The sequence below is a fragment of the Rhinoraja longicauda genome, chromosome 30, assembly GCF_053455715.1.
Source record: "Rhinoraja longicauda isolate Sanriku21f chromosome 30, sRhiLon1.1, whole genome shotgun sequence".
Taxonomy (NCBI): Eukaryota; Metazoa; Chordata; class Chondrichthyes; order Rajiformes; family Arhynchobatidae; genus Rhinoraja; species Rhinoraja longicauda.
Genome location: NC_135982.1, coordinates 18,479,804 through 18,502,095, shown reverse-complemented (window position 1 = coordinate 18,502,095; position 22,292 = coordinate 18,479,804). Strand labels below are relative to the sequence as shown.

At 44.7% G+C, this 22,292-nt stretch overlaps 1 protein-coding gene and 1 pseudogene across 1 annotated transcript in view; one reads left to right on the top strand and one right to left on the bottom strand.

The window, feature by feature from the left end:
- LOC144608087 (kinesin-like protein KIF17) overlaps positions 1-22,292 on the bottom strand; it is a 46,758-nt pseudogene that overhangs the window by 12,107 nt on the left and 12,359 nt on the right.
- Positions 7,139-22,292, top strand: part of LOC144608086 (centrosomal protein of 104 kDa-like) — a 49,553-nt gene continuing 34,399 nt past the window's right edge. The window contains exon 1 of the mRNA XM_078425412.1: positions 7,139-7,534. The gene's annotated coding sequence lies outside the window, so the exon portion shown is untranslated. The remainder of the gene's footprint in view (positions 7,535-22,292) is intronic.

The following is a 22,292-nucleotide window of genomic DNA, read 5'->3' as shown; positions in this document are numbered from 1 at the left end:
TCAACAATCCCAGATGCCTTTTCTTTTTTTTGTTTCTCACCATCATACCATTCTCTTGAATATAATGCAAAAATAAAAGCCAACACATTCTCCACCCCAAAACATATTTATAAATGGAACAAAGCCAATATTGTGTTCAGCCTAATCACCCTAGTTCATTAAGGCAGTGTCTCCCTGGTACATTAATTTAATTGTTTTGCTTATTCTAGTTGCTCTGGAGGGTCAGGCCAGTGGCTGCAGTATGACTCATAGAAAGTGGATGTCAATTGGATTCATGAGGCTACTTTCCTGTCCTTGTGGCATTCTGCTTCCGCTGCCTCTCTACTGCACCTGGAGGCTATCCAGATCCATGCACACAAAGGTTTTCTACCCATTCTAACATTTCCATTGTGCAGTATCTGAAAGCAAAGGTGCCTGCACTCTCCTGTACATCGGTTTCTTTACTTCTTCTTAGACTGCCCCTCTTGATCTAGAATGACCTGCTTTCATTCTGGGATACAAGGCCTGATTTGTTTGAGGTGGATATAGTAGAGACTATGACATAACTTCCAGGAAATGTGGGGAACTCCTGGAAAATATATTTATTCTTCGTGCAATATAAATAAAAAATATGATCTAGTTAGTTTTGTACTGCTTTTCGAAAGATCTTGTGTGTGAAAATTGTTTGCTCAATTTCCTACATTACTAAAGTTAATAAAATAATCTTGAGGCTTCCTAAAGAGAGTTGAAATTTTAGTCATTCTGACTGTCTGTGTGTCTAATGTCATGCCTTGTCTCCATGTACTACAGTGAATGTTAATATTAAAGTGTACTTCCAAAATTTAGATTCACTTAACTTCAAATAATGAAACTTCATGAGCATCAGCAGGAGCAGAAAACAGTTCCTGACTTTCATCATCTTTAATTCATAATTCATCCTTCAGTATTGATTAAGATTGCTTGAGTAAGATTTCATTTTCTTCAGCGAACTGATGAGAGCTATTTGTGATATTACATGATATGGCATTCATCAGAGTATTGAGTATAGAAGTTGGGAGGTCATGTTGCAGTTGTATAAGATGTTGGTGAGGCTGCATTTAGAGTATTGTGTTCAGTTCTGGGCACGATGTTATAGGAAAGGTGTCAAGCTGAAAAGGGTACAGAGATTTACAAGGATGTTACCTGAGCTATAGGGAGAGGTTGAGTAGGCTGGGACTTTATTCCTTGGAGCACAGGAGGATGAGGGGTGATCTTATTGAGATATATAAAATCATGAGAGGAATAGATCAGGTAAATGCACAGAGTCTCTTGCCCAGAGTAGGTGAAACAAGGACCAGACGACATAGGTTTCAGGTGAGGGGGAAAAGATTTAATAGGAATCTGAGGGGTAACATTTCACATAAATGGTGGTGGGTGTATGGAACAAGCTGCCAGACCAGTTAGTTGAGGCAGAGCCTATTCCAATATTTCAGAAAGTTAGACAGGTACATAGATAGGACAGATTTGGAGGGATATGGACCCAACGCCGGCAGGTGAGACTTGTTGGCCAGTGTGGGCAAGTTGAGGCAAAAGGCCTGTTTCCACACTGTATCACTCTATGACTTGAAATGATCTTCTTCAGATGTAACAGAAAAACAAATTATTATAAGAACTCAATGGGGAAACCAATAGTTGAACTAATTTAATTGTGGATTTGATTTTAAAGTAATAATCCACAGTTGCCATTCATATTCACAGTTTTAAATGTTCACCAATGTTATTTCCATTTATGAACATATATTACAAGCATTTATTTTACAATATTTCCAGGTTCTTTTTAAACTATCTATCGCAAGTTGTTTGCTAGATGACACAAAGGTTTAGCAGTCAGCATTGATGTCTCACAGTTCAAGAAACATGGGTTTGATCTTGACCTTGGGTGGTGTCTGTGTGGAGTTTGCATGTTCTTGCCCTGGGAGCTCTAGTCTTTTCTCTCATCCCAAAGACTTGCTAGTAGACTAAATGACTATTATAAATGAAATAAATAATCAGTTCATTCTTTTCTAGTGATGCTAGGGGCAAAACGTCAGCCAAACAACATCATTTGGATGCACTTTAACCAAAAGAACAGGCATAGAAATGTCAGGTTAATATTACAGTAAAAAATCATCACCCCTGGTGGTGAATCACCCTCTTGATAATAACACTAAATCCTCAGCCTAGAGTCTGTGCTCATCTCACATGGACTAGAATCTCCAACATTTTGACATTACTACCTAGTAACATAACCTAATGCTGGGAATTTTACCCTGCATTTCTTGAAGGATCTTCAGGCAACACCATCTCCATCTATGTTCTCTTATTAAATAATCTATGCACAATTGAACTTTATTGTTTGTTTTATTCATTCACAGGGTGTGGACATTACTGGTAAAGTCAGCATTCAGTGAAAATTCACAAGTTGACTCCAATGCTAATTGTCCTTGAGAAGATGATGTGAGCCTCCTTTCAAAACAACTGCAGCCATGCCACATCGATACACACCTGGCTGTCCTTATGCACAAATCACTGAAAATTAATATTCAATATAACAAGTAATTGAGAAGTCAAAGGGTAGGTTGGTTTTTACTGCAAGAGGATTTGGGTAAGTAATGTCTAGCTATACTTGTAATAGAGGGAACTAAAGAGTTAAAGAGAGACACAAGAGCTTTCAGATGTTGGTATCTTGAACTAAAACCAAACTGCTTGAGGAATACAACTGGTCAGGCACCATTCATGGTGGGAAATCGATACATGATGTTTCGGGTCGGGACCCTTCTTCAGATTGATGTTAAAGAGTTAAGAGTTATTTTGAAATACATTGTGAATCTTTGAGTTGTTTGAACTAATCACAATTAATAAAAAATGATAGTTATTAGACAAAATCATTTGACTGGTGTGTTTTATCATGTGCTGCATTTCTTTGGCAACATAATCAAATGTTTCACCTTGGATGGTGCTGAGTTTCTTAAGTTGGTTGGAGCTGCATCTGCCATGCATCCGCCCACTCACACAGACAGTCCAAGTCACCCTGCAACCTCATAGCATCTTCCTCACAGTTCACACTGCCACCCAGCTTTGTGTCATCTGCAAATTTGCTAATGTTACTTTTAATCCCTTCATCCAAGTCATCAATGTATATTGTAAATAGCTGTGGTCCCAGCACCGAGCCTTGCAGTTCCCCACTAGTTACTGCCTGCCATTCTGAAAGGGACCCATTTATCCCCACTCTTTGCTTTTTGTCTGCCAACATATTTTCTATCCATGTCAGTACCCTACCCCCAATACCATGTGCTCTAATTATGCACACTAATCTCCTATGTGGGACCTTGTCGAAGGCTTTCTGAAAGTCAAGGTACACTACATCCACCGGCTCTCCCCAGTCCATTTTCCTAGTTACATCCTCAAAAACTTCCAGAAGATTAGTCAAGCATGATTTCCCCTTCATAAATCCATGCTGACTCGGAACGATCCTGTTACCGCTATCCAAATGCTCCGCATTTTCGTCTTTTATAATTCACTCCAGCATCTTCCCCACCACTGATGTCAGACTAACTGGTCTATAATTTCCCATTTTCTCTCTCCCTCCTTTCTTAAAAAGTGGGATAACATTAGCTACCCTCCAATCCACAGGAACTGATCCTGAATCTATAGAACATTGGAAAATGATCACCAATGCATCCATGATTTCTGGAGCCACCTCCTTAAGTACCCTGGGATGCAGACCATCAGGCCCTGGGGATTTATTAGCCTTCAGTCCCATCAGTCTACCCAACACCATTTCCTGCCTAATGTGAATTTCTTTCAGTTCCACCGTCATCCTAGGATCTCTGGCCATGAGGACATCTGCGAGATTGTTTGTATCTTCCTTAGTGAAGACAGATCCAAGGTACCGGTTCAACTCGTCTGCCATTTTCTTGTTCCCCGTAATAAATTCCCCTGCTTCTGTCTTCAAGGGACCCACATTTGCCTTAACTATTTTTTTCCTCTTCACATACCTAAAGCTTTTACTCTCCTTTATATTATTGGCCAGCTTACCTTCGTACCTCATCTTTTCTCCCCGTATTGCCTTTTTAGTTATCTTCTGTTGCTCTTTAAAAGAGTCCCAATCCTCTGGCTTCCCGCTCTTCTTTGCTATGTTATACTTATTCCCTTTTATTTTTATGCTGTCCTTGACTTTCCTTGTCAGCCACGGGTGCCTCTTACTCCCCTTAGAATCCTTCCTCCTCTTTGGGATGAATTGATCCTGCAACTTCTGCATTATTCCCAGGAATATCTGCCATTGCTGTTCCACCGTTTTCCCTGCTAGGGTCTCCTTCCAGTCAAATCTGGCCAGCTCCTGCCTCATGCCTCATGCCTCTGTAATCCCCTTTGCTATACTGTAATACTGACACTTCCGATTTTCCCTTCTCCCTCTCATATTCACTGGGACCCCAGTTAAAAACATAGAAAATGCTGTTCCTGCACTCTCTTTCAATTCACTAGTATCCTGGTTCCCATGCTTTAAACTTACCTGGTTCATGGAAAGCATAGTTTGGTTACGGATGTACCATAGAACCCATACTGTTGGGTGGCAACTCAGCTTAGTTTGCGAACAGCTCTACACAAGACCACAAAAATTGAGGAGAGTTGTAGATGCAGCCCAACCCATCAGAGAGACTAGACTTCCCACCAATGACTCCATCTACACTCCACAGTGCTTCAGGAAAGCAGCCAACATAACCAGAGACTTATCTCACCCCGGCTAATCCTTCTCCCTGCTCCCATCTGGCAGAAGGTAGAAACATAAAAGCGTTCACCACCATGTTCAGAACACAGGAATAGCTTCTTCCCCTGCGCCATGAAGCTTCTGAACAGTCTTTCCATTAGCTAGGGTACTGTCCGATTCACCTTTACCCCAATGCAGACATTTAACTTTTTCTAAGGAACTGATGCGCTACAATGCTGAGAACATCTATTAGCCAAAACATTATGAAGGTATCATAAAATGCTGGAGTAACTCAGCAGGTCAGGCAGCATTTGGAGAGAAGGAATGGGTGACATTTCGGGTCGAGACCCTTCTTCAGATCCAGCCAAAACATTATGACCAGTGACAGGTGAAGTGAATAACATTGGTTGTCTTATGACAATAGACAATAGGTGCAGGAGTAGGCCATTCGGCCCTTCGAGCCAGCACCGCCATTCAATGTGATCATGGCTGATCATTCTCAATCAGTACCCCGTTCCTGCTTTCTCCCCATACCCCCTGACTCCGCTATCCTTAAGAGCTCTATCTAGCTCTCTCTTGAATGTATTCAGAGAATTGGCCTCCACTGCCCTCTGAGGCAGAGAATTCCACAGATTCACAACTCTCTGACTGAAAAGGTTTTTCCTCATCTCTGTTCTAAATGGCCTACCCCTTATTCTTAAACTGTGGCGCCTGGTTCTGGACTCCCCCAACATTGGGAACATGTTTCCTGCCTCTAATGTGTCCAACCCCTTAATAATCTTATACGTTTCCAAAGTACCATCTTGTTACAATGACACCTGTCAAGGGGTGGGATATATTAGACAGCAAGTGAACAGTAAGTTCTTGAAGTTGATGTGTTGGATGCAGTAGAAATGGGCAGGAGTAAAGACCTGAGCGACCTTGGCAAGGGCCAAATTGTTATGGCCAGACAACTGGGTCAGAGCATCTCTGAAATGGCAAGGCTTGTTGGGTGCTCCTGGTCAGCAGTGGTGAGTACCTACCGACAGTGGACAAACCACAAACTGGCGACAGGATGATGGTCGCCCAAGGCTCATCGATGCGTGAGGGGAACAAAGGCTATCCCGTCTGGTCCGAACCGACTGTGGAAGATGACAAGCCGGTGGAGGGAGTGTGAGTGGATAACATGTGAAACACAGCTTTTCACTGTATATCAGTGCATGGGACAACAATAAACCTGAACGTTTAACCCAAGATGTCCACTACCACTTACCAGCGTGATCTTTTGAAGAACTGTTTCTGGTAGTTTCCAGCAACCACTTTCTTCATCCCAAACATTCCCGTTTCATTTTGTCTATATTGCTGTAGTTACATTCACGCCGAATTAAAGGCTGGATTCTTTCTAGGACTTGCTGCAGTAGAATGTTTTCTCGCTCCTGCCTCCTTATGGTAGACAGGTAATCAATACGCTCAAATTCAAACTCAGATTGCAGATCAGAAATTTCTATCTCAGCAACCGTTGGCTTAAATAAAATGAATGATAAATAATTAATAATTTATAAACATCCCAAAGTTCTGCTTATCAGACATTATTACAAACATGGAATATGGAATAAAATGAAATTGGACAAGTTCACGAAGTGAAAAAAATACTGTTTGATAGATTAAGATATATTAAGATAGAAGGTTGCCGTTTTATGAGTAAAACAATCCTCTGATTTTGTACTGTAACTTTTGTCTCATTTCATTTCAATGCAACAAGGTTTGTCTGAATTATGGGATTTAAAAAATATGTATCTTAAGATCCTAAACCCCTCTTTTTCCATGTTATGTGTTGTGAATAGATAGAGCAGAGTATGTTTACTAAATCCAACACTCAACACTTTTACAGTCCTTTCAGACCGATGCAGGAACAGAGGGTTATATTTTAAATATTTTTAAAGTGTGCATGCTGAGTGCACTTTAAAGCCACCAAAATTTACAGTATTTCAGAAACCTGGCTCCAATCAACTGTTTTCAAGTAAGTTGAGGGTTTTCCAGCCTTTCTGAGACTCAGCAGTACTTTGAGGTGGAATACACAATGTTAAATGAATGGTATGAAATAGTTAATAGCAATTTTGTGCAAGAATGAGGCTTGGAAATGCAGGCGTAACAAGCAGAGAGCTAAAGTCCTTCTTGGATGATTCAGAGAGAATGGTCGAAGAAGGGTGATAGCAGTGCATCTTTTGCTGCTCAAATGTACAGTTTAAAGCACATGTGTTAAACTCAAGGCCCGCCACGCCATTTTATGTGGCCCGTGAGAGCTTAATTGTCATTGGTCGAATATCTTTTAAGTTACAGACATTTTAAACTTTAAAACTCTCATTTCTAAAACACATTTTTTAAAGTGCTGTACGTCTGACGTCACCACAGAGGGCACGGCCTCTCCTCACTCGCACAAACAAGATGGACGCCGTTAGTGCGGAGCCGCCCGCCCGCAATCACCGCCTCCCCTCGCTCTCCCACACCCGAGCAGGAGGGAGATGGTCGGATTGATGGTCCTCATCCTTCCCTTCAACCCACGCCACGGCGTCCTCGAGTCCCCCCTCCCGCCCGGGCCCAGCAACGTTACCGCACACAGGCCGCAGCGCAGCTTCTTCTCCTCCTCCTTCAGCTTCCACCGATGGCGGGTCGGCGACGAGGGCCGCTGCCACCGACGGCCCCGACGCGACTTCAGAAAGATGGCGGCCTCCTCACGCTCCGCCATCTTTTGCGCTCCTCTCTCCCCTCGCTTCTCTCCCCTCCCGACGCTCCCAGAGTAGTCGCCGCCCGCCTCTAGTCCGGAGCTCCCTCGTCCTCCCTGCACGATCGGTAAGTGCCTTTCGCCGTCAACGGCTCCACGGAGGGGAGTGGACGTGGGGGTCGAGTGGGTGGAGGGAAGGGTGAGGGTAGGAGGGGGGTGAGGGTGGAGGAAAGGGGGTGGTGGGGAAAGGGGGGAGAGTGAGAGTGGGTGAGGAGAGAGTAGGGGGAGAGTAGGACTGGGGAGGGGGACAGCAGGGGTGGGGGTGGTTGGGGGAAGAGAGAGGGGTGGGGGGGAAGGGGAACAGTGGGGGTCAGAGAAGAGGGGAGAGTGGAGGGAAGGGGAGGGCGGGAGGAGCAGAGAGTGGGGGTGGGAGGGAGAGTGGGACTGGGGAAGGGGTTGGTGGTGGTGGAAGAGAGAGTGGGGGTGGGGGGAAGGGGACAGTGGGGGTCAGGGAAGAGTGGGGGGGAGGAAAGGGGGAGAAGGTGGGTGGGGGGAAAGGGACAGTGAGAGTGAAAGGGGAGGAGGGGGTGGGGGAGGAGAGAAGGGGTGTTGGGGGTAGGGGTGTTGGGGGTGGTGGTGGGGGGAAGAGAGGGGGTGGGGGGAAGGGGGACAGTGGGGGTGGGGAAGAGGGGACAGTGGGGGTTGGGAGGGGCAGTGAGAATGGGGGTGGGGCGAGTGTGTGGAGGGGAGGGTGGGGGTAGGAGGGGGGTGAGGGTGGGGGGGAGGAGAGGAGTGGGAGAGGGGCTGGGGGAGGAGAGAGTGGTGGAAAGGGAGGGTGGGGGAGGGCAAATTGGGGCTGGGGAGGAGAGAATGAGGTGGGGGGAGGAGAGAGGGGGAAAGGGGGATGGTGGGGAAAGAGGGGTGAGGGAGGAGATAGTGGGGGATAGGGGGATGGTGGGGAAAGGGGTGGGGGAGAGTGAGTGCGGGTGGGAGGAAGAGTGGGACCGGGGAGGAGGGCAGAGTGCGGGTGGGGAGGAGGAGGGGTGGGGGGAAGGGGAGAGCAGGGGTGGGGGGGGGGGTGGTGGTGGGGGGTTGAGAGAGTGGAGGAGGGGGGAAGGGGGACAGTGGGGGTCAGGGAAGAGGAGAGAGTGGGGGGAGGGAGGAAAAGGTGGGTGAGGGGGAAGGGGACTGAGAGTGAAAGGAGGGTGAGGGGAGGAGAGAGGAAGTGTGGGGGGAAGGGGGGTGGTGGTGAGGGGAAGATAGTGGGGGGGAAGGGGGAGAGTGGGGGGGAGGGGGACGGTGAGAATGCAGGTGGGGAGGGTGGGTGGAGGAGAGGGTAGGGATTGGAGGGTAGCTAATGTAACCCCACTTTTCAAAAAGGGAGGGAGAGAGAAAACGGAGAATTACAGACCAGTTAATCTAACATTGGTAGTGGGGAAAATGCTAGTCAGTTATTAAAGATGGGATAGCAGCACATTTGGAAAGTGGTGAAATCATTGGACAAAGTCAGCATGGATTTATGAAAGGTAAATCATGTCTGACGAATCTTATAGAATTTTTCGAGGATGTAACTAGTGGAGTGGATAAGGGAGAACCAGTGGATGTGTTATATCTGGACTTCCAGAAGGCTTTCGACAAGGTCCCACATAAGAGATTAGTATGCAAACCTAAAGCACAGTATTGATCTGGATAGAGAACTGACTGGCAGACACGAAGCAAAGAGTAGGAATAAACAGGTCCTTTTCAGAATGGCAGGCAGTAACCAGTGGGGTACCGCAAGGCTCAGTGCTGGGATCCCAGCTATTTACAATATATATTAATGATTTGGACGAGGGAATTGAATACAACATCTCCCAGTTTGCGGATGACACGAAGCTGGGGGGCAGTGTTAGCTGTGAGGAGGATCTTAGGAGGCTGCAACGTGACTTGGATAGGTTAGGTGAGTGGGCAAATGCATGGCAGATGCAGTATCATATCATATCATATCATATCATATCATATCATATCATATCATATCATATATATACAGCCGGAAACAGGCCTTTTCGGCCCTCCAAGTCCGTGCCGCCCAACGATCCCTGTACATGAACACTATCCTACACCCACTAGGGACAATTTTTACATTTACCCAGCCAATTAACCTACATACCTGTACGTCTTTGGAGACGTCTTTGGATACGTCTATCCACGTATAATGTGGATAAATGTGAGGTTATCCACTTTGGTGGCAAGAACAGGAAAGCAGACTATTATCTGAATGGTGGCCGATTAGGAAAAGGGGAGATGCAACGAGACCTGGGTGTCGTGGTACACCTGTCATTGAAAGTAGGCATGCAGGTGCAGCAGGCAGTGAAGAAAGCGAATTGTATGTTGGCATTCATAGCGAGGGGATTTAAGTATAGGAGCAGGGAGGTTCTGCTGCAGTTGTACAGGGCATTGGTGAGACCACACCTGGAGTATTGCGTACAGATTTGGTCTCCTAATCTGAGGAAAGACATTCTTGCCATAGAGGGAGTACAGAGAAGGTTCACCAGATTGATTCCTGGGATGGCAGGACTTTCATATGAAGAAAGACTGGATAGACTCGGCTTGTACTCGCTGGAATTTAGAAGATTGAGGGGGGGATCTTATAGAAACTTACAAAATTCTTAAGGTGTTGGACTGGCTAGATGCAGGAAGATTGTTCCCGATGTTGGGGAAGTCCAGAACAAGGGGTCACAGTTTAAGGATAAGGGGGAAGTATTTTAGGACCGAGATGAGAACGTTTTCTTTCACACAGAGAGTGGTGAATCTGTGGAATTCTCTGCCACAGAAGGTAGTTGAGGCCAGTTCATTGGCTATATTTAAGAAGGAGTTAAATATGGCCCTTGTGGCTAAAGGGATCAGGGGGTATGGAGAGAAGGCAGGTACAGGATACTGAGTTGGATGATCAGCCATGATCATATTGAATGGCGGTGCAGGCTCGAAGGGCCGAATGGCCTACACCTGCACCTATTTTCTATGTTTCTAAATTGTTGCAAATGATGCCAGGGACAGAGTTGTTAATTCAAGATTACACCAGAGTATGCATGTCATCTGAAATGCAAAGGTTCATCAATCAACAAATAAGTCTGAATACTAAATATTACCCAGAACCTAAAAAAATATTACCTTTCTCTGCAAGTTTTTAATATTTTTGCTTTTTGCGCGAACTTCATCTTGAATAGATTCATAGACATTGATCAAGATAGTAGGATCATCCCTATCTGTGTGTTTCATTGCTTCTGCAAGCTGATTCTTCCTCTCATCAGCATATTTCTTGCGCCGTTTCCTTTTCTCCTTAAGTTCTGTATTTTTGGCTTGTTCTCCCCCTACAACCTCATTCTCCAACATCTTCAGCCTACAGTGAACAATAAATAATTTTGTTAACACATCTTGCACAAAGGAGTTGACGTTGACATTTTGTGGCCGACTATTGGTGCACATCGGCTTATGACCAACATCTAGGATGAAGCAGTGGCTGGTATTTGAGGCATCAGCCTCATTTACATCAGGCCAGTGTAATATGAGGTGTGAAGAAAACACTAGTTAAATAGTAAATTGGGAATAGTATTTATAAAAATTATAGGGATAAATATAACCACATTTTGTTTATGCATCACGCACAGATGTTCCTATGTTACCATTGGTATAAAACAGCACTTCTACCAATATGAGAATTGGGATTGCTTTTGATGCACAATGGCCTCATGAACAAGTCCTAATGTGAATATTATGCATTGTCTACAGTAAACAAATGAACAATTATTAAAAATGTACATAATGTGAACAATGTTCTCTAAATTAGACCTGGAAGAGAGCTGTAGTTGTTTCGGCAAAAATGTTTTATAATTTTATACACATAACTTCAGGAGTAATAAGTATTATTTACATAATAATCCAGTTGACTGTAAACAGATGAGACAGTAAACCTCTTCCAGGAAATTGAAAATGCTGCAATCTATACATGCAAAATTTTCCAAAATAAGTGCATATTATCGAGGTAATAATGGCACGCTTCGTAGAACAGACCTTGCAAGTACCTCGTCCTGGTCTAAGGTGGCAGGTGATGAAGCAGCTGTAGAATATTCCTCTGCAATTTCTCCCTTTACTGGAGGCACTTCAAGAGAATGCTGTTCTTCATAAGGCTCCGTATCATTCCTGCTGCTTGTGTCTTGTTGAGCTATTTCAGGCTCTGGTTCTATCAACTTGAAACATTTGATAACAAAACCAAATTATTAGAGCAATGTTTTGTATTTGTCAAGACACGTTCATTAATTTCAAATTTTAAAAATACACCCAATGTACAAAATTGTATGTTCTTCTATCTTATTTTACAGGTTGGTAATTGGTTAAATATTTTTGGTAAAGACGAAGGGATTGGTGATACATTCGTAGACTTTAGACTCTCCATGACTATCTGGAGTTGGATGTACTCAATTTAGAGCTATAGAGTCAGATCTAAACAGCACAGAAACATGCCCTTTGGTGCCACTTGTCCATGCCGACCAAGAGGCCCCATCTAAGCTAGTTCTATTTGCCCCATTTGGCATTTAGAATCATGGTGTCATTTAGAGCCATAGTTTAATTAGCAGTGTAAGGCACCTGCACCATTGGTGATTTCTGGGGAACTACAGATGAGAATCTGTGAAAGATGACCTTGTTTATAATAATATGGACATAAGCCTACCCAGCCACTGTGTCATCCTCATTTACATGAAAACTTGCATCCTCCTTTACAAGATTCCATTGAGGACTCTCATTTGCAAGTACATTTATATCAGGAAGATCTACAAACAAAAACGTTCAATGTTGTTTGACCTATGAAATATTTGTTCTTTTGTCTCAAAGGATTGGTAATACATGTTCCATCCTCCATAGTACTGTCACTAAGTGGCTGTGTCCTTTTTACATGTGCACTTTGTTTCATATTTTTTATAAACTATTTTCACTCATTATATAAAAAATAGTTGCTGGGCCTTTTGTATTGTTGTATAAAAATAGTGGCCCTTCCCTTGGCCTAACAAAAAGGCCATTCAGTGAATATGGAGAGGTATTTATTTTTTAAACTGAGAAACTGGTTAATGTTTGCATGCAATGGATTTGTGTAGATTCAGGACGTGCAAAAAGAAGATAAGCAAGTGCAGCAAGCAATTAGGAAGTAGGGTAAAAAAAAAAATTGGGATTGAAACAAAGGATGTTTGCTGAGATTGTACAGGTTCAGTGAAACCACATGTGGAAAGATGCACATAGTTTTGGTCTGCGCTCTCTGGAGATTGGGTGAATGTGAGATGGTTTACCAGAATGATGACTGGATTGGATATTAGCTACAGGGAGAAGTTGCATAGATTGGATTATTTTCTCTGGAATGCCAGAGGTTATGGGGAAACCTGAAGAAGTATATACAATTATGAGAGGCATAGATGGGGCAGACAGTCAGAAGCTTTTTCCCACGATGAAAAAATCAAATACTAGAGGGCATTGTTATAAGGTGAGAGGGTTAAAATTTAAAAGAGATGTAATTGAGTGCCTGGAACAAGCTGTCAGGGGTGGTGATTGAGGAAGATATGATAGTGCCATTTAGGAGACTTTTGATAAGTATATGGATATACAGGGAATGGAGAGATACAGATTATGTTCAGGGAGACAAGAGTTGGTCTCGGCACCATGTTTGGTACAGACTGTGGCCTGAAGGGCCTGTTCTTGCGCGGTACTGTTCTATATTTTCTGTTTCACTGAGACAGACAATTTAGTGATTGATCATCCAAGTGGATGACAAGAATCCAGAACTATATTGTCTCAGGCAAGCACTGTCTCAGGATAAGGAATCAGCCTCCTTGTTCTGAGATGAGCTGAAATCTCTTCACACAGAGGGTTGCTTATCTTTGGAATTCCAACATTGGAGGAACGAATGGATGTTCAGTCACCAAGTATATTTAAGATTGAGAGAGTTTTGTCCATTGAGGGAGTGAGGGATATGGGCAGCAAAGTGGAACTGACGCACAGTATTAAATATGATTTTATCAATGTTGGACCAAGCTCTAAGAGAGGGGTGTCAAACTCATTTTCACCCCGGGCCACATCAGCATTATGGTTGCCCTCAAAGGGCCGGTTGTAACTGGCCCCCCTTTTCCCCCACTCTCTCCCCCCCACTCCCCACATTCTCTCCTCCCCCAACTCCACTCTCACTCTCCCCCAGCCCCACACTCTCCTCCACCCCTCCTCACCCACCCCCGCCTCCCCCACTCTCTCCTCCCCTCTCCCACCCCTACCCTCTCCTCCACCCACCCGCCCCACCTGCATTCTCACCGTCCCCCTCCCTCCCACTCTCCCCCTACCCTCCACTATCTTCCCCCCACCACCACCCCCCTTGCCCCCACACTTCCTCTCTCCTCCCCCCACCATCGCCCTCCTTTCACTCTCGCTGTCCCCTTCCCCCTCACCCACCTTTTCCTCCCTCCCCCCACTCTCCCCTCTTCCCTGACCCCCACTGTCCCCCTTCCCCCTCCTCCGCTGTCCCCTTCCCCCCTCCTCCGCTGTCCCCTTCCCCCACCCCTCCTCCTCCCCACCCGCACTCTGCCCTCCTCCCCAGTCCCACTCTCCCTCCCACCCGCACTCGCACTCTCCCTCACCCCTCTTTCCCCACCATCCCCCTTTCCCCATTCTCTCCTCCCCCCACCCCCTCATTCTCTCCTCCCCCAGCCCCACTCTCTCTCCCACTCTCACCCCCCTCCTACCCCCACCCATCCCTCCACACACTCGCCCCACCCCCATTCTCACTGCCCCTCCCCATCCCCACTGTCCCCTCTTTCCCACCCCCACTCTCCCCTTCCCCCCACCCCCACTCTCTTCCCCCACCACCACCCTCTTCCCCCCACACCCCCTCTCTCCTCCCCCACCCCCTCCTCCCCCTTTCACTCTCTGTCGCCTTCCCCCACCCATCTTCTCCCCCTTTCCTCCCCCCCCACTGTCTCCTTCCCCCCCCCCTCTGTTACCCCCACCACCACCCCCTTCCACAGTCCCATTCTCCCACCCTCCCCCTCCTCCCACTCTCCCCTCTTCTCTGACCCCCACTGTTCCCCTTCCCCACCCCCACTCTCTCTTCCCCCAACCCTGCTGTCCCCCTCCCCAGTCCCACTCTCCCCCTACTCTCTCCTCACCCACTCTCACTCCCCCTCCCTTTCCCCACCACCCCCTTTCCCCCACTCTCTCCTCCCCCCACCCCCCCCCCCCAATTCTCTCCTCCCCCCACCCTCATTCCCTCCACCCACTCGGCCCCCATGTCCACTCCCCTCCGTGGAGCCGTTGGTGGCGAAAGGCACTTGCCGAGCGTGCAGGGAGGAGGAGGGAGCTCCGGACTACTCGAGTCGGGCAGCGGAGGTGGGACTACTCGAGGCGGGCCGGGGAGAGAGGCGCGGGGAGAGAAGCGTGGGGAGAGAGCAGAGAGGCGCGGCGGGAGGCGCGCACAAGATGGCGGAGCATGAGGCGGCCGCCATCTCTCTGAAGTAGTGACGGGGCCGTCGGTGGCAGCGGTCCTCGTCGACGCCGCCATCGGTGGAAGCGGCCGCTGAAGGAGGAGGTGAAGAAGCTGCCCGCTGCGCTGCGGCTTGTGTGCGGTAACGGTGCTGGGCCCGGGCGGGAGGGGGGACTCGAGGACGCCGTGGCGTGGGTTGAAGGGACGGATGAGCGGACCATCAGTCCAACCATCTCCCTCCTGCTCGGGAGTGTCCCCCAGGTGTGGGAGAGTGAGGGGAGTGAGGGCGGTGATTGCGGGCGGGCGGCTCCGCTAACGGCGTCCATCTTGTTTGTGTGAGTGAGTGAGGAGAGGCCTTTAAAAAATGTGTTTAGAAATGAAACGTTTGAAGTTTAAAATGTCTGTAACTTAAAAGATATTCGACCCATGACAATTAAGCTCTCACGGGCCACATAAAATGACGTGGCGGGCCGGATTCGGCCCGCGGGCCTTGAATTTGACACATGTGCTCTGAGCTCTTTTTTTTTAAGGTTATAACATTCTTATATAATTGTATTTGCCTTCCATTTATTTTGGACTGGACTTTAAAATACAGAGGCAGAGTTTTAAAAACTATTTTTCCTCCTCTGATTCCTTGATTAAATTGCTAAATGAACAAGGTATCATTATCATTACTAGACTGCAAACAAGGGCCCCAGTTCTTGATGTCCTTTCCAGATCCTGTATCTGGTTTGATTCTGGACAGGACAAAAGAAATGGCAACCCCTTGTATTTATTTGTCAATTTTTCTTGAATGGCACAGGAGGGCCATTAGATCATGTCTATGCTAGGTCTCAGAGCATACCCATCACTTCCATTCTCCCCCAACTTATTTTCTACACGTGTCTAACAACCCCCCCCCCGATTCTCCTGCGACCCACCTATATTAGGGCTGATTTACAATGACGAATTAACCTATGAGAAGTGGAGGAAACTGGAGCACCCAGGATAAGGTTTGCTGGGAGATTGCGCAAATTTCATACAGATAGTATCCGAGCTCAGGTAGACACAAAATGCTGGAGTAACTCAGCGGGTCAGGCAGCATCTCTAGAGAGAAGGAATGGGTGACGTTTCGGGTCGAGACCCTTCTTGATTTAACCCAGCATCTGCAGTTTTCTTTCCTACGTATCTGAGCTCAGGATCAAATCTGGGAAACTGAAGCTGTGCAGCAGCAGCACTAATTGCTGCATTTCCAAATCATTTCCTTTAGCTACGATTCTGAAACTGGCTGCCTTGAGAAAGAGAGGAAACTGAACTTTCTGGTTCCAAACTCTCTCTTCTAATTCTATTGTGTCTTAATAGCACTGCAGCTTGGGAGATAACTATAGGGGGATTCCCTGGCACGACCTGTCTCCATTTTACAGAACTGTTACTGCTCTGTAGCACGAGAGTAGGGCATCGTAGCTAGAAATTCAATTCTCAGTCATTCAAAACTGGATCCACCTGTACAGTTTCAGAAATCAACTTATTGATAATAGAATATATGCATTTCTAATGCACCGGAAATGTGAAGACATTGATCCGCATTTTAATTATCCAAGCTGTTGCTTTCCAGAGCCACATTAGTAAATAACTTCCTGTATTATTGACATTTTATGTTCCTGAAAGGAAATAACTTTGCCCTTTCTTCACTACAAACCACTTGCCACCATTGTTTCAAATGTATTAATCCGGACATTAAGTACATAAACATATAATAAAGTACAGATTATATCCAGTGGTTATATTAGAGTCAATTATGGTCCAATACAACTTTATCTCTTGGTTAGTGATGAGAAATGGCCAAAAAGGTGGTGGCTATCTCACATTTCAAATTGGCTATTGGGGTATTCCTCTTTAACCCTGAATTATATCTCAACATATTAAACAGCAAAATGACTCATTGAAAGACAGGTGCATGTTTAATGCCAGTGTAATAATAATATTTACCATAGCAACATCTAGCTTCTGTTCTATTTCACTCACATCCGCTAATTCAACACTAAATGGCTGTGTTATCTCCACAGCACAGGTGCTTTCTTCAAATGGAGGTGCATCTAAGGAGGCAGAGATTTGTTTGTAATGTTATCAGTTACATAAGCTGTGCATACTATCACTCAACAATTGAGAACCATTAAGTTCCCTAACAACAAATCAGCATATTCTCTTATATTTTAGGCCGGCAATATTTTAGAACCATATCAAAATGGCGTCAACTTTTAGCAGCGTACAGTTCCAACAAATGCATAGGCGTGATAATAATCTCAATGTGTTCTGTGTATATTTTCAACAACCAAACAAAACCATTTACCCAGCCAATGCTTTGCATCTCTAAGAGACTACAGTTGTTGGAATCTGAGTGGGGGGATAGGGTTAGTGTATGGGTGAATCCCTGGCCAGCAGGGACTCAGTAGGCCGAAGCGCCTGTTTTCACACTGTATCTCGAAAGTTTAAAGTCTGAGCATACAACAAAGTGCTGGAGGAACTCAGTGGCTCAGGCAGCATCTGTAGAGGGGAATGAACAGACTGGTCAGGACTCTTCTTCAGGCTAATGGAACAGCAGTGGGGGAAAAAGCTGGAGTAGTGAGGTAAGGATGGGGAAAAGGCTGGCAAAGCCAGGTAGATGCAGGTCGGTGAGGGTGGAATGGCAGTTAGGTGTAGATAGTGACAAAGGCTATAGATGAAAAGGAGACAAAAGGATGCTAGATAAGGAATAAAATGTAGAGCAGGAGGGAGGAATATGGGTGGATGCATAAGGAGGAGGGGAAAGGAATAGGATGATGTAGGTAGTGGGAGAATAGTGTGCGCACTGGGGGAAGTTGTGGGCATTTGCTGTATATAATCAGTGTGTGTGTTTCAATTCAAAGTAACTAACAATTTGAATTGGAATGTTTAATTGCACTCTTATTAATATTTTCAGGCAATATTGTCCAATGTTTTCATTACACGGTAGGCTTCTGGATAGTGTTGTAGAGCAGAGGGATCTATGAGTACAGGTGCATGGTTCATTGAAGGTCGGGTCACAGGTAGAAAAGGTGGTCAAAAAGGCTTTTGGCACTTTGGCCTTCATCAGTCAGAGTATTGAGTATAGAGGTTGGGAGGTCATGTTGCAGTTGTTTATATAAGACGTTGGTGAGACCGCATTTAAAATATTGTGTTCAGTTCTGGCACCATGTTACAGGAAAGATATTGTCAAGCTTGAAAGGATTCAGAAATGATTTACGAGAATGTTGCCAGGACTAGAGGGTGTGAGCTCTTGGGAGTGGTTGAGTAGGCTGGGTCTCTATTCTATGGAGCACAGGAGGATGAGGGGTGATCTTATAGAGGTGTACAAAATCATGAGAGGAATAGCTCGGGTAGATGCACAGTCTCTTGCACAGATTAGGGGAATCGAGGACCAGAGGACATAGGTTCAAGGTGAAGGGGAAAAGATTTAATAGGAATCCGAGGCGTAACCCTTTCACACAAAGGGTGGTGGGTTATATGGAACAAGCTGCTAGAGGACATAGTTGAGGCTGAGATTATCCCATCATTTAAGAAACAGTTAGACTGGTGCATGGATAGGACAGGTTTGGAGGGATCTGGACCAAGCGCAGGCAAGTGGGACTAGTGTAGCTGGGACATTGTTGGCCGGTGTGGGCAAGTTGGGCCGAAGGGTCTGTTTCCACACTGTATCATTCTATGATTCTATAATTTTTTAATGAATTTATTTATTTCAATAAATATTTAAATTTGCTGTTTGTGTGCCCATCAAAGCATGTATCTTGGGAAATCCATCCCCTGCAGGTGACAGACTTGGCTGGAAAATTCAGAATGCTCCTCTTAATGAAAATAGAAAATGCTCAAAGCATTCAACAAGTCAAGCAACATATGTGAAAAGAGAACTAGAGTTAATCTTTCAGATTGTCAGAACTGTGAAAAAGATAATTTTAAGTTTAAGGAGAAGATGGCGGGCACAGTGGCGCAGCTCTAGAATTGCTGCTTTACAGCGCCAGAGACCCAGGTTCGATCCTGACTACAGGTGCTGTCTGCATGGCGTTTTTGCGTTCTCCCTGTGACCGAATGAGTTTTCTCCAGGTGGTCCAGTTTCCTCCCACATTCCAAAGACATGCAGGTTTCTAGGTTAATTGGCTTGCGTAAATTGTCCCTAGTGTGTAAGGTAGGATAGAGCTATCCTATTATTGGTCGGCACGTACTTGATGGGCCAATGGGCCTGTTTCCACACTGTATATCTAAGCTAAACTAAACTAAGGATGGACAGGACGAAGGTAATATCTGATATGGGATTATAGCAGGGTCGGATTGGGCTGAACTGCAGGGACCATCTATCAAATGGTTAATTGACCCCTACATCCAACATCATACAACTTGCTTATTTACCCAACCTTCAGCACTACCTCTTATCAATTACAAACATGACCCCAATTCTCTAACCCAGTTGGAAGCTCACTTCTCACTCTTACCAAATGGTATTGCACCACTGCTGATGACTCAACCTGTCAAGGTCCTGATTCCATGCAGCTCATGATCCCATTTAACTAATAACAAAAATGGCCTCTATTTGGTGCAAGTGTCCTGTGATGAGCGCATGCCTCGAATGTACACAGATTTTTTTCAAATGGTGTCAAGGCATTATGTATTTTTTGACATGCACATGGCTGGCAGTTTTGTGCCAACATAGATCATACAAGCAGGGACCCTGAACATTTTTTTGGAAATGTACACAAAAGTACCCAAAAAGCCATCTGGGTTTTACATCTTTAAAATATATGGATGCTAGAATTCTGAAACAAAAACAGAAAATGCTACAAAAACTAAGCATGCCAGGCAGTATCTGTAGAATAAGAAACAGTCAATGTTAATAGTCTGAATCCCTTTGTCAGGACAATGTTAAATTAAGTTCTGTTGCACAGCTAACAAAAATATGCTGTGCAGAAGAAATTGTAATCTTTCCTGATTTTTTTAAATGACAGATACCCTTTTTGAACCAACTACAGCAAAAACATCTGTAGCCTTAGTGAAATTGTACCACCTTTCAGCAATACAAATAAAGCATCTCTTGCAACTACCAGTCTAACACATTTGCTCTGTCAAATAATATTAAGGTCACAGTTTCATTTAATCTGTCGAGATTCTCATTAATGCATTGCCCTGAACAATTCCCTTTGATCAAATAAAAGTAAACGAGCACTGGTGGGTCAGTGAGCAAAATATATATTAAGAATATCCTGAAAAACCAAAAGGATCAAAGAAGTCCTTCTGCAGTTGTACAGGGCCCTGGTGAGACCACACCTGGAGTATTGTGTGCTGTTTTGGTCACCTAATTTGAGGAAGGGTTTTCTTGCTATTGAGGGAGTACAGCGTAGGTTCACGAGATTAATTCCCAGGATGGCGGGACTGTCATACAATGAAAGAATGGAACGATTGGGTTTGTATTCACTGGAATTTAGAAGGATGGGAGGGAATCTTATAGAAACATATAAAATTATTAAGGGATTGGACACGCTAAATGAAGAAAACATGTTCCCGATGTTGGGGGAGTCCAGAACCAGGGCCCACAGTTTAAGAATAAGGAGTAGGTCATTTAGAACTGAGATGAGGAGAACCTTTTTCACCCAGAGAGTTGTGAATTTGTGGAATTCTCTGCCTCAGAAGGCAGTGGAGGCCGATTCAATGGATGCATTCAAACGAGAGTTAGATAGAGCTCTTAGGGCTAGCGGAATCATGGGATATGGGGAGAAGGCAGGAACGGGGTACTGATTGTGGATGTTCAGCCATTATCACATTGAATGGCGGTGCTGGCTCGAAGAGCCAAATGGCCTACTCCTGCACCTAATTTCAATGTATCTATGAAAAGCAACCCAAGTATCAGATCCATTTTATTGAAGGCATCTTATGTAAAAAAAAAGCATACATAATGATGCGCAACCTTCAGGAAAAGTCTCAAAAGATTTGAAAATAGATGTTCACCTGCACAAATAATTGCGAAGACCAATTTGCAATCATACTATTGCAATTACAGATGTGCATGCCTGTCATGCACTGAATTCATTGGCTTCAAAATTTAGAATCGGATTTCAAAACATACAAAGCTATTGAATTCCTAAGTTATCTCAGAGTTAGTGTATGCGACTCCACATCAACTATTGTGAACTCTTGTTGACACATTCATCATTGGGTAGTGCACACAAATAACATTTACATTGAAATACTTCAAACCCTGACCCATGCAGCATACCAGTGGCCTTATCAAAGGCTTCAATGTGTGCCAGCTTCACTTCAAAAGAACTTCTTAGTTTTTCAATGTCTTCTTGCAGCTTCACATTAGATTTCTGCTCTGCTTCATAATCTGCTTTGATCTTTAATAACTTCTGCTCGTATTCCTAAAGAAAAATTCAAAATGAAATATTTGACGAAGGACATCTACTAAAATCTCATCATACCAATTTAATCTCGACATTAAGTTAAAGATGGAAATACTTGCAGAACAATCATGCACTCTCTTGTACAGGGAGCTGCTACTCCTACGTGTACTCCTACATCCCCTGTACTCCTTACTTGTATCCTCCAATATTGGACCACTATTGTATTCTTCGTGAAGGTACTTCCACAATGTTGCTGTGAAGGGAGCTCCAGGATTTAGATTCAGTGACACTGAAAGAACTGTCAAGTCAAGATGGTGAATTTATAGGAGGTGGTGTTCTTGCTGCTCCTACCTTTATTGTAAATAAAAGTAAATGGAATGGAAATTGCAATTGATGTAGGATAGACAAGTAATTGCTGTGCATTTTGTGGATGGTACATATTGCAATCATAGTGTACCCATGGTAGAGAGAATGAATATTTAGGGTGATGAATGAGGTGCTATTCAAGCAGGCTGCTTCAGCCTGGTGTTGACTTTCTTGAAATTTTCTTGGAGTTACACGCATCCAGGCAAATTGAGAGTATTCCATCACCATTCTGACATGTCACGTAGATGGAAAAAGGCTTTGGGGTATCAAGGCAAGAGTCACTCACTGCAGGAGACGTAGCCTCGGTTCTGTTCTGGTAGCCACAGTATTTATGTGAATTGCATTCATTGCTCACAGTGTAATGTTCTCTACATTGGAAAAACAAAACCCAGGTTGGATTACTGCTTAGCAGAACATGCCTGTTTAGTTTGTAAGGACTCATGAGCTTCCGGTCACTTGTCATTTTAATTCTCTATCCCACCCCAACACTGATCTTGTTTGCCCATGCCTCTGGATTACTAGTCCAGTCATTTAATTACCATATCATGCTTCGTGACAAAGTAAAACCAACGAGCACACAGCAGAAAAGAAAAGAATCACAAGAATAGGATTACTAATCATTACGTGAACAGTTTACATTTAATT